Genomic DNA, 11,390 nt, shown 5'->3' with positions numbered 1-11,390 from the left:
AAAAGTGCAGAGTCAATGATAGGTTATGGAGGCATGAAGGCAGCTTCAGTTGGTCTTGGAATTGGATCAGAGTTCCAAGTTCAGTTCAGGAAAGGGTTGAATGGGAGAAGTGTTTACATTTGATGATGGCTGCAAGTTGGAAGGAAGGCTCGGATTCTTGGGTTTGGCTTGGAGATAAAGAAGGGGCTTTCTCTGTAAACTCGGTCAAATGCTTGATGTTAAAAAATAAAAACGCGGGGAACAATTTTATAATGAAGGGGAGCAAGTGGGTCCCAACAAAATGCAACATTCATGCGTGGAGGGCCGAGATGAATAGAATCCCTACCCGCGAGGCGCTAGAGAGAAGGAACTTAAGGGTGGCCAATAACGCGTGCGGTCTTTGCAAAACGGGCCGTGAATTTGCAGACCACATTTTCACAGGTTGTTATGTTGCGGCCGTGGTCTGGGAGCATATAAGTCGTTGGTGCAAAGTGCCCCAGATTTTTGGATTTTCGGTTAGAGACCTTCTTGATCTCCATAAGTCGATAAAGCTCGGAATTTTGGAGAAAGAGGTGTTTCATGGTATAATTATTTTAACTTGTTGGAGTTTATGGAAGGCGAGGAACGAAAAAGTTTTCGAAGGAAAGGAGGTTAAAATAGAAAATATTATCGGTGATATTAAATCCTTTGGGTTTCTGTGGCTCAAAAATAGGGGGAGAAATGGATGGTTAATTTGGTCTAATTGGTGTGACTTTGTTTTAATGTAATTTCTCGTTTTTTTCTTGGGCTGCTCTCCGGATTGTGGAGATTGCCCTTTGGTGTTTTGTTTGGTGTTTTTGCTCTGACGGTTTTTTGGTTGTTTATAAAAGTTATAGTTCGAAAAAAAAGTTTAAAATATTATAAAAGGTTACATGAAATTATTTTAATCGCATATAATATTATTTTGATTTTGTGTTGAGCAAAAACCATAGATCCTTTCGATTACTATACAACCCATGATTCATTGGGCTGGCAAATGTCTACTACGCAAATCTTCTCAAACGATTCACAATCTCGTTCCATTTTATTTACCCTGGTTTTTCCATGGTGCATGCCACCTGCTCGACGAAATGCCTCAGAGAACACAATCTTTATCCACTACTGGTTTTTTTGATGTTCTTAATCTTATTGAGCATTGTAAAGTAAGACCCTGTTTCCAAAGTGTGGTAAATGTTCATGCTTTAGCATTAAAAATTGGTGTTCTTGCTCATTTACCCGCGTCCACGTCTCTCGTTATGGCGTACTCACGAGCGGGGGATTATTATTCCTCGGTGGCGGTTTTTGGCGAGATTCCATGTAAAGATGTGGTAGTGTGGAATGCGATGATCACGAGTACGGTTGAACATGGGTTGTTTGTAAATGCAATAAGTGTGTTTGGTAAAATGCTGCAGGATGTAATCAAGTTTGATTCTTTAACTCTTGTGATTGCGGTTTCAGCTGTTTCGAGAGTTACAAATAGATTAAGATGTTTACAGAATGTTCATAGTTTAGGTGTAAAGAATGGTCTGCTTTCGGATTGTGATCTGTGTAATGCTCTTATGAATGCATATGCGAAATGTGGTGAGTTGGGATCATCAGAAAGAATGTTTCTTGAAACGAAAATCAAAGATAAAGTTTCTTGGAACTCCATGATAAGCGGTTGTTTAAGCCATGATCAGCCTGATAAGTCTTTATGGTATTTCAAGAAAATGGTTTCTTGTGGAACCGAGGTTGATAATGTGGGATTATCATGTGCTATTTCAGCTTCAACGTCTTTGCTAGATTTAGATAATGGAAAAGTTGTTCACGGGTTCGTGATAAAACTAGGGTACAACGAGACGACTCATGTTTCTGTACTGAACTCTCTCGTTTCGTTGTACTCTAAATGTGGAGAGGTTGAAGCAGCCGACACTATTTTTAAAGGGATCTATGCCAAAGATTTGGTTTCTTGGAATACGATGATTAACGGGCTTGCTTCAATTGGAATGATTCTTGAAGCATTTCATGTTTTAAGAGAGATGCAGTTAACAGGATCTATACAACCGGATAAAGTGACAATACTTTCGTTGCTTTCATTATGTGCAGAATCAATGCTTTTAATAGAGGGAAAAACCCTTCATGGGTTTGTGATAAGAAAATTTAACCGATCATGTGGTTTAGTGACTAACAGTCTTATGAACATGTACTCTAAATGCAATGAAATGAAAAAAGCTGAGATTTTGTTCATGTATTTACAAGATAAAGACTTGGTTTCTTGGAATACAATGATATCCGGATACGCCCAAAATGGAAATTCGTTGTTTGCTCAGGTTTTATTCAAGAAACTGATGGATCAGTGTTTGAAATGCACTTTGTCAACTGTTTTGGCAGTTCTTTGTTCTTGTAATTCGCCTAAATTTCTTGAATTTGGCGGATCGGTGCATAGCTGGCAACTAAAATTAGGGTTTTCAAACAATATTGTTACAGTGAATTCATTAATCTGCATGTACACTAATTGTGGAGATTTGAAAGCTTCTTATGCATTGTTACAAAGTGTTTCAACGGTTGCTGACACCGCATGCTGGAATGCCATGATTGCAGGCTGCACGCAAAATGGATACTTTTCAGAATCTTTAGAAACTTTCAAGTTAATGAGACAAGAATCGGATGCAAAACATGATTATGTTACACTGGTAAATGTGATATCAGCTTGTGGAAACCTTAATTTGGTGTTTCATGGGAAACTGGTTCATGGGTTTGCTCATAAAATTTTAGTTGATCAAGATGTTCGTGTAATGAATGCGTTAGTTACAATGTACGGCAGATTTGGGGATGTTGAATGTGCAATGTTGGTGTTTGACTCGTGTTCAAACCGCAATCTTTGTTCATGGAATTGCATCATTTCAGCTCTTTCTCAAAACAAGAAAGCACGAACCGCATTACAATTGTACCAAAATCTTGATTTTGAACCTGGTGAGATCACACATTCCACAGTTCTATCAGCATGTACACAACTTGGATCAATCAGACATGGAAAACAGATTCATGGGCATATTCTAAGATCCAATTTTCACAAAAACTGTTTCATAACCGCTGCTCTTATCGACATGTACAGCAACTGTGGAAGATTAGATACATCTGTTTATATATTCGACTCTTCACCAGAAAAGAATATTGCAAGCTGGAATTCAATGATTTCTGCATATGGGTTTCACAGTAAAGGTCAAAAAGCCATGACTTTATTCGACGAAATGATAAAATCTGGTGAAAAACCGACAAAAACCACTTTTATCAACTTATTATCAGCTTGTGCTCATTCAGGTTTTGTCAAGGAAGGGTTGAGTTATTACAACCGTATGTCTGATGAATTTGGTGTTGAGCCCGTTACAGAGCACCACGTTTGTGTTGTAGATATGCTGGGTCGATCAGGGCGGTTAAATGAGGCTTATGAGTTCATAGAAAAGATGGTGGTGAAACCAGATCATGGTGTTTGGGGGGCCATGTTGAGCTCATGTAATTATCATGGAGATGTTGAAATGGGGAAGAAAGTGGGACAGATTCTGTTTGGCTTGGAACCTAAAAATGTCGGGTACTATGTTTCTTTAGCGAATACATATGTTGCCATTGGAAGTTGGAGTGATGCGGTTGAGTTAAGAAACTTTGTGCAAGACGTGCGGTTAAAGAAGCCCGCGGGTTACAGCCTTGTTGATGTTGGTTTACATTGACTTTGTATGTAACAAAATAGATCAAATTTCTTGTACCAGATAGTGTACACTCATATTTAATCTAACAAGGCTATAGTCTAGAGAGCTTGGAAAATGTGAAATGTAACATCCAAATGAAGTGAATATGCAAAATGAAGAAAGACTATTAAAGCTTAATTCTTGTGTAGCAAGTTGGTAACAATTGGGAAATCAGGTGTTATATCAACTGGAACCTGCAAAAATTCAAGAAAATATCCATCAAATGAATATATAGAAATATAGAATTTAAAAAATAATATAATTTTGAAATTTACCTGGACTTTGGCCAACTTTTCCAATGCAATATCCAAAGGCTTTGTCATTTTACCATATTTGTCAAGAAGCTTTTGTGCTGAATCTTTGTCACCTTTGGCTTGTATTGTAAGTATTTCCCTACTTAAGCTCTCGACCGCGCCTTCAATCTGTTAAAGCATATGAAAAAATCCAAAAGAAAACGTAAAATGCTTTATTTGTTATATTTGGAACCAAATGATAATCCAAGTAAGTGGTTGAAATGGTCCTCTCTGACTTTCATTGACCTTTTAATCCATTATAATTTTTAAAACACAGTCAAAGAAAAGTGGATGACCATGGAATATGAAGCTGCTTATCGGAATCTGATTTACAAAACAAATAAATGTTTGGGAAGTCAAACCTTATCAAAGTCAACCGAAAACATTTGGTCAGGATGCAAAACAAAGGCCCCTTTCTCAAATAAGTAGTTAAACTGCAGTGCTTGTCCTTTACTGATAAGCATGAACAAATACCAATTACCATAATATAGTAATACTTACTATAAAACCAACAATATAAAGTTAAAAAATTGTTGATCATCTGATTTACCCATGAGCTTCCTCTAACCCAAAACGCACTGAACGAAAGCAGCCAGCAAGAAAGGAAACGTACATGGACTTAACAAGGGTTTTTGGAAGTAAATCCTGGTCAATCAAAAAAGTCAAAACAATCTTTCAGATAAACATTACTCACAGCAGTAAAAAATAAGTCAAACGAGAACCTTAGCTATAAGAAAATTAAGGGCCCAAAGGCCAAAAATGTCAGCTTTAGCTTCTTCAAGAGCCGAGTGAAGTTCTTGTAGCTCCTGTTTCATAATAACAAACTGTAAAAAACGATCACATTAATAACTGTAAATATTATATCATAGAGAAACTGACCAATCTCACAGTAGATTTTTGACCACTTGGAAGTGTTATTGTATGTGGTCCAATCCCGTGACAGCACTCGTGGCAAATTGTGTGAGTGAAAAAAGAGTCAAAGTCAACAAGTCCACACTGCTCTTTTATAATGCATAAGTCAGCTATAGGCTGAAGAATCAGCTTGAACCTGCTTAACAGTTAATATAAAAATGTGATTATCACATCAATTATGCAACTTAATTCTCAATGGTTGTAAGAATATAATTATAGAATGTTGACTTTACTTTGCCTCAGAAACATTCTTCAACATGACCATTGATGAACCACGATCTTTAACAATACGCTCATCGTTTGGAAGATTGAACGCAACAGTTTGAGGGCCCTTCACATCCTTCATTACCATTAAATCCCATATTTTAATAAATGTTTTTCATAGATGTCTTAGGTGTACAACATTAGATGGTAATAATACCATTTAGAGTAAATTTACACGGATGGTCCCTGTGGTTTGGCACAAAGTATGGATTTCAACACCAAGGTTAAAATTTAAAGTTGCGGATATAACCAACCACCTAGTCTGCTTTCATCCATGCTCCAAAAAGTTAACAGGGTTAGTTTGGACGTTAAATAAATTTAAATTTACCCTTATTTTGAAAATAAAGAAAAATCAATGAACATTGAACTAGCGCCCAAAACAAAAATCAATGTAAACTTACGCTTTCGCCCTTTTAAACTTATTTTTGCTTTATAAGAATAAGGGTGAAAGGGTAAATTTACATTGATTTTTGTTTTTGGGCGTTAAATCAATGTACATTGAATATTCTTTTCTTAAGAATAAGGGTAAAAGGGTAAATTTACATTGATTTAACATACAAAACTAGATCTGTTAACTTTTTGGACAATGAATGAAAGCAAACTAGGTGGATGGGGACTATAACCGAAATTTTTAAACATTAAGGACGAAATCCATAATTAAGCCAAACCACAGGACCATCCATGTAATATAATCCAAATGGTATTATGCATACTTTTGTTAAGTTTTGTGGACTCACCCCTGAATTATAAACAAGTTGGATGACTCGAATAGGTGCAGCTATCACATCCGGTGATTTGTATGTGTCATCCATTGGAAGATTTTGTTCCAAAACCTACATCTTTTAATTGGTTAGATAAATATAAAGCATAAATGATAATGATGAAAATAAGTAAACAAGATCATGAATAGATCCAACATTATACCTTCAAGTAATCTCCAAAGAGTTTCAGTTGAGCAGTTGCTTTATCATCTCGAATACCAATAAATGCCTCGAATGTCGCCTAACAAAAACCATGATCATTACCTATGAAGTATAAATAAAAATAAAAATAAAAATGCAAGACAAGTTTACCTTGTATCCAAATAGAACGTCTTCATAAGTCTCATATGGGCCAATGGTAACATCCAACTTAGAGTCCTAAAAAGATAAAAACACGCACACAATGAGAACCGCATTAAACAAAAGTAAAGCATTTTCTATATTTATGATATCTTCCTAAAGTAACCCTATATTATTTATACAGACCAATTCCATCCAGGCTATATCAGAGTCATAATAATCATTTGACAGGAAAGCATCAGCCTTGCTATGCAACAGTCTCTTCAAACTAAAAAAAAATATAAAACACGAGTTCAGTAAACCTCATATAAAAAAGAATGCATATAAATAAGAAACTAAATGGTTTAATAAACAATATACCTAGGTGAGCTGGTTAAATCCCCTGCTTTATGCAATAACTCAGCAGCTTTTGCAAGAAACAAGGAATATTCTTCCGAGTAAGGAATAATATAGAGATCACTAGAATTATTAGAATTATCGTCGTTACGCCTTCTAATAACATTAAAAAAGCCTTTTGCATCTTGTTTTTCTTTCTCTGAAAGTGATTCTATCCATGATTCATATTCCTGATAATAAAGAATACGATTAACTGGAATAATAAAGAAGTTTGATACATATATGAACATAAAACTAAAAACACTATACCATTTTATCCATATCTGGAGGATAGAAATTGGCACCGGGTGGTTTCAAAATGGGAAATGCAGCTTTATAATCAAGACCTTTCCAATTAGCAACCGGTTTTGTTGCTTCCGGAAGCAACTTAACAGCAGAGTCTGCGGTTGTCAAAAATGCTTCATTTTCATCCATACAAGACCTGTGAAAGAATATACCTTTCAATTAAATAAGCAACTTTATATATGCAAAATAGTAGTTTACAATAATAAAAATATCCTATAGGAGATACAGTATAGTGCTACTAGGTGTAGGATATTACCATGGACTCTATTTATTGAATAATATTTCCATTTTAACATGTCCAGCTCAGATAATTGCTCATGCCCGTTTAACCATTCCCTTAAAGATGAATTGCTGCACCAAACCTGTTGCATAGCTCTTTGCTAAATAAATAAATATTTATCCCGAATATTGTTTATCTTAATTAAATAAACCTGGTGGTAAAAAATGCCATCCATTATTCTTGCAGCTTGAATTAGCAAAACCAGAACTTCTTTGTCCTCCTCGGTGACACCTGTCAACTGTTATAGAAGAATTTCATCAAAATTCCTATTCAAATTCAAACGTACACGATTATATAAAGTTTATATAATATTACAGGTAGGCCTTTAGAAAGGGAAATAATATTTAAAATTTATTACACGGATGGTCCCTGTGGTTTGGCAATATTGCAACTTCATTCCCCAAGTTTAAAAATTTACAACTTCACACCAACTACTTGCACGTAAGCACGTAACACCCTTGGTCCCTAATGGCTGGAAGTCAACTTGTTCTGTTAAGTGCATGGACATAACGGGGAAAAAATTAGCATCCATCCATTGCAGAGACCAATAATGTGGCATTCGTGCAAAGAATTGGTCTAAGCCTGTAATTTCAAAACTTGGGGACTAAAGTTGCAATATGGCTAAACCACAGGGATAATCTGTGTAATTAACCTAAACGATAGAAAACAACCTCTGCAGTGAGTGAGATAGGAGAATAACGGTTAAGCTTCTTTTGCAGCAGTAGACTTCGTGCTTCCGTGTTGTCCTGATATCTATCAAACGTTTCAAATAAACAATAAGTTGCAAATGAAAATACAAAAATTTACTAAAATGCACTTTTACGACGGTCAAAGATGTACCTTTTGGTAATTATGTCAAACAGTTGACCGTACGGTCCATCCACATTGTAAGGTACATGATGAGGATCTCCCTTAGCAAGTAAGTTTTTGTAATCCTCAACCGAGATATATTTAACAGCTGAAACTTCAGATTCCTTCAAAAAAGCTATACTGGTCAACCCTTGTATTTTCTCAAAAATAAACAATGACTAGATAAAATATAATCATTACCTGAAGTGTAAAAGCTTCCAAAGGAATTGGGTCGAGTGTTGTCACGAGATATATGTCATCTAGCTCGTTATCAATGAACTTTCCGCCATTTGTAACACTATAACCAAATACAACAATGTCATAATAAGAATAATAATAGTATTTCTTACACGCCAACTCTATAGAAGTTGTACCTTTGTTGCAGGTAGACAAATAATAACTCAAAGGCGTCACTCGGGAGGGTCACACCAAGCTCTTCTTGAAGCTCTCTCCTACAAGCATCACATATTTTGAAGTTATATATTGATAAACTAAACATAATTTAATTAACAAATTTAGCATACAATTCGAGCATTGCAATATGGTCCAATAATCTACCTGGCAGTGATAAGGGATGTGTCACCAGCAGATACATGGCCTGCACTAGATATGTCCCATAATCCAGGCCATGAATCCTTCCAGTCGGCCCTTTTTTGGAGAAGAAGTTGTTGTGTACTTTCAGCAAATATCCAAATATGAACAGCTCGGTGATAATCACCGTCTCGGTGAACCGCACTTCTGCATAAAATAAATGCAATAATGTTACGTTAATACATTATGTATGGGTGTAACAAATAGTTGATCTTGACTACAAAATTCAAATGGAATCAATCTGGCAATCTCAATTTCAAAATTAACAACATTTACTTAAAATACAAGGAACTGAAATCAATTCTGACATTGAGAAGCAAAAGTGTCATTATTTTGACTTTTATGGTCAACACAAGATCCCATGAAACTTCAAATCAAACAGATTATGAACTAAGAGCTGATAAACCTATCACTTGCAAAATTTATTGATATGCATTCGTTTATGAAGGGGCAGACTATACACAAACCACTCATATAGCATTTTGAACATGCTATACAGGCCATATAACCCTATACAAACGGTATAACATGGTGAAAATGTATAAAAATAAATGTGCTATATACACCACTAGCATACTATACACACCACTTAAAGATTATCCTAGCTGTATAACATTTTCAACATGTTATACGGGCCATATAGCCCTATACAAGCCATATGATACGTTGAAAACTTGAAATTGTATAAATAAAAACATAAAGGTTAGGGCTGTCACTTTTACCCGAAACCCAAACTAACCCAGCCCGAAAAACCCGAACCCAAGAAAAGACCAACCCAAACCCGAACCGAAGTAATTCGGGTTGGTTCTTGGGTCTGATTTCTAGGTTTCGGATCAACCCGAATAAACTATTTATTTGAAAATATGATATTATTATTAGGTATGTACACCGCATACGAAACACTCTGCATATCACACTTTTTTCCTATTCCACCTATTATGGTTGATCGACTATTTATTGTTTATATATCCTTTTCTATTTACATCTAATAACAACCGTAGTCGAAGAATATGTTGCTTTACTGGGTTATGTTTATTTAGTATTTGGTTATTTACGTAATGAGTAAACAAGAATATGTTGCTATAATGTTCGCGTTGTAGTTTTTCTTTACTTTTTTTTATTTTCTTTTTGTTTTCTTAGATACCCGAAACCCGAAGAAACCCGAAGAAACCCGAAAAAACCGTGAGAGATTTGGATTGGGTTTTGGGTCTAAAATTAAAACTTAGAAACCCGAAACCCAAAAATCAAACCGAAGAACACCCCTAATAAAGGTGTTATATGCACACCACTGACAGGTTATACAGGCTGTATAACATTTCCAACATATTTGGTGGGCCGTATAACATTAATAAAACTGATTGATGTGTCAAGAGTTATATGGTCCGTGTGAAAGTTACATATAACCAGTGTTGTAAAAACTGGGACTAGTCGGGCGGTGACTGATTAATTTTTCTATCCTCTAATGGCATGCTATTGACATACCCCAGAAAGTTGATGTTAAAAACAACCCAAATCATGATATGTTTAATCACCAAAGAAAAGAAAGTTATAAAGAAATGAGATTAGACCTGGGTTTAGAGATGCCAGTTTTGAGACCAGATTCAGTCAGGACGTCGAAGTGTTCTTCTTCTTCTTGGCCCATTTTTCTTTTAAACAAACAGATGATGAATATGAATAAGATGCTGCTTTGTCGCCGTGGATTATCACTCCCAAAAGATGAAAACACAGATAATAATGATATGATTATAGAATATTATTAATTCAACAAAAGTAATAACAATTATAATTATGTCAATATTATTAGTTCAACAAAAGTCACGCTGCATTATTTCTTTTTTTCTTCTGTTTAATTAAATAATAACAAAGTTAAGTTTCACAAAATTTATAAAAATAATTGCATTTTTCTCTACACTCTATGATTAGACGATGTGTTCAACTAGCAAATACCATACCAGTTAACTCATAAACTTTAACAAGCATATTACGGGTTAACTAGTTTTTTTTTAAATGATTGGTTGTTAGTGGGATGGGCCTACCTTTTTTTGTTAACACTTTGGGCATTATAACGGAAAGAGGGGAAAAGGGCCATGGCTAAGCACAACGAACAACCTTTCTAAATTACTTTCAAAGACATTCATTCGTGCAATTTTGTTGGCTTTTAAAATTTTTATACTCATTTATACAACTTTATTAAGAAAGTATACTCTTTGAAAAAAAAAGTATATATACAAGTATACCACCACTGATTTTTTGTGAAATAAAATGCAAAACGGAAAAAACTTCTACTTTTATAGATCTAGTTAATTTTTGAACTATTATTATTCTTTAACTTTGTGTGTATGACATTTTCCAACTCTCATTTATGTTCATACGTTTTGTGAAGAATAAAATAGGATCACGAGAGGCCGATGGTGATTTCCATGGTCTGTATCGCTGGACAATGCTTGCGGGAGTAAATTAAATGAGCAAAGTTAGATCGATTTGTGAAAAGCATGAATCAAACCAAACTAAAACATGAAAATATACTCGTTTTGAGTGTTTTATTATTTTTTTTTTCCTACTTTTTTTGTATTTAAAATAACTAATATGATTGATAGTAGTAGCAATAATAACAATTGTACCAAACATATTGCATTATCTACATCTTTTACTGATCCAACAACCATGGCTGAAGAAACAATTAAAAACAAATGTAAGAAACAACACTAATGAATCAGACTGCAATACAAGACTTTTACTC

General features: G+C 34.9%; 2 pseudogenes across 1 annotated transcript; one reads left to right on the top strand and one right to left on the bottom strand.

Moving 5' to 3' along the window:
- The first annotated feature begins 919 nt into the window (after window positions 1-919).
- LOC143547330 (pentatricopeptide repeat-containing protein At4g19220, mitochondrial pseudogene) lies at window positions 920-3,701 on the top strand (annotated as a pseudogene).
- An 80-nt stretch (window positions 3,702-3,781) lies between these two features.
- On the bottom strand, window positions 3,782-10,292 carry LOC143547329 (nudix hydrolase 3-like; annotated as a pseudogene). The gene is made up of 21 exons (XR_013137754.1): window positions 10,219-10,292; window positions 8,618-8,797; window positions 8,434-8,511; window positions 8,261-8,357; window positions 8,051-8,184; window positions 7,882-7,963; window positions 7,362-7,448; window positions 7,187-7,292; window positions 6,895-7,066; window positions 6,610-6,815; window positions 6,436-6,517; window positions 6,262-6,327; window positions 6,113-6,190; window positions 5,926-6,021; window positions 5,158-5,264; window positions 4,892-5,060; window positions 4,735-4,818; window positions 4,563-4,657; window positions 4,375-4,465; window positions 3,995-4,141; window positions 3,782-3,913 (listed from the first exon to the last, which is right to left on the bottom strand). The product of XR_013137754.1 is annotated as a nudix hydrolase 3-like (transcript).
- Between the last annotated feature and the right edge of the window lie 1,098 nt (window positions 10,293-11,390).

The sequence above is a fragment of the Bidens hawaiensis genome, unplaced genomic scaffold, assembly GCF_021521415.1.
Source record: "Bidens hawaiensis isolate Kalapana, Puna unplaced genomic scaffold, B.hawaiensis_p1.1 tig00014712_1, whole genome shotgun sequence".
NCBI classification, from domain to species: domain Eukaryota; kingdom Viridiplantae; phylum Streptophyta; class Magnoliopsida; order Asterales; family Asteraceae; genus Bidens; species Bidens hawaiensis.
Note: the sequence above shows the minus strand (reverse complement) of the source record. Positions and strands in the feature narration are given on the sequence as shown.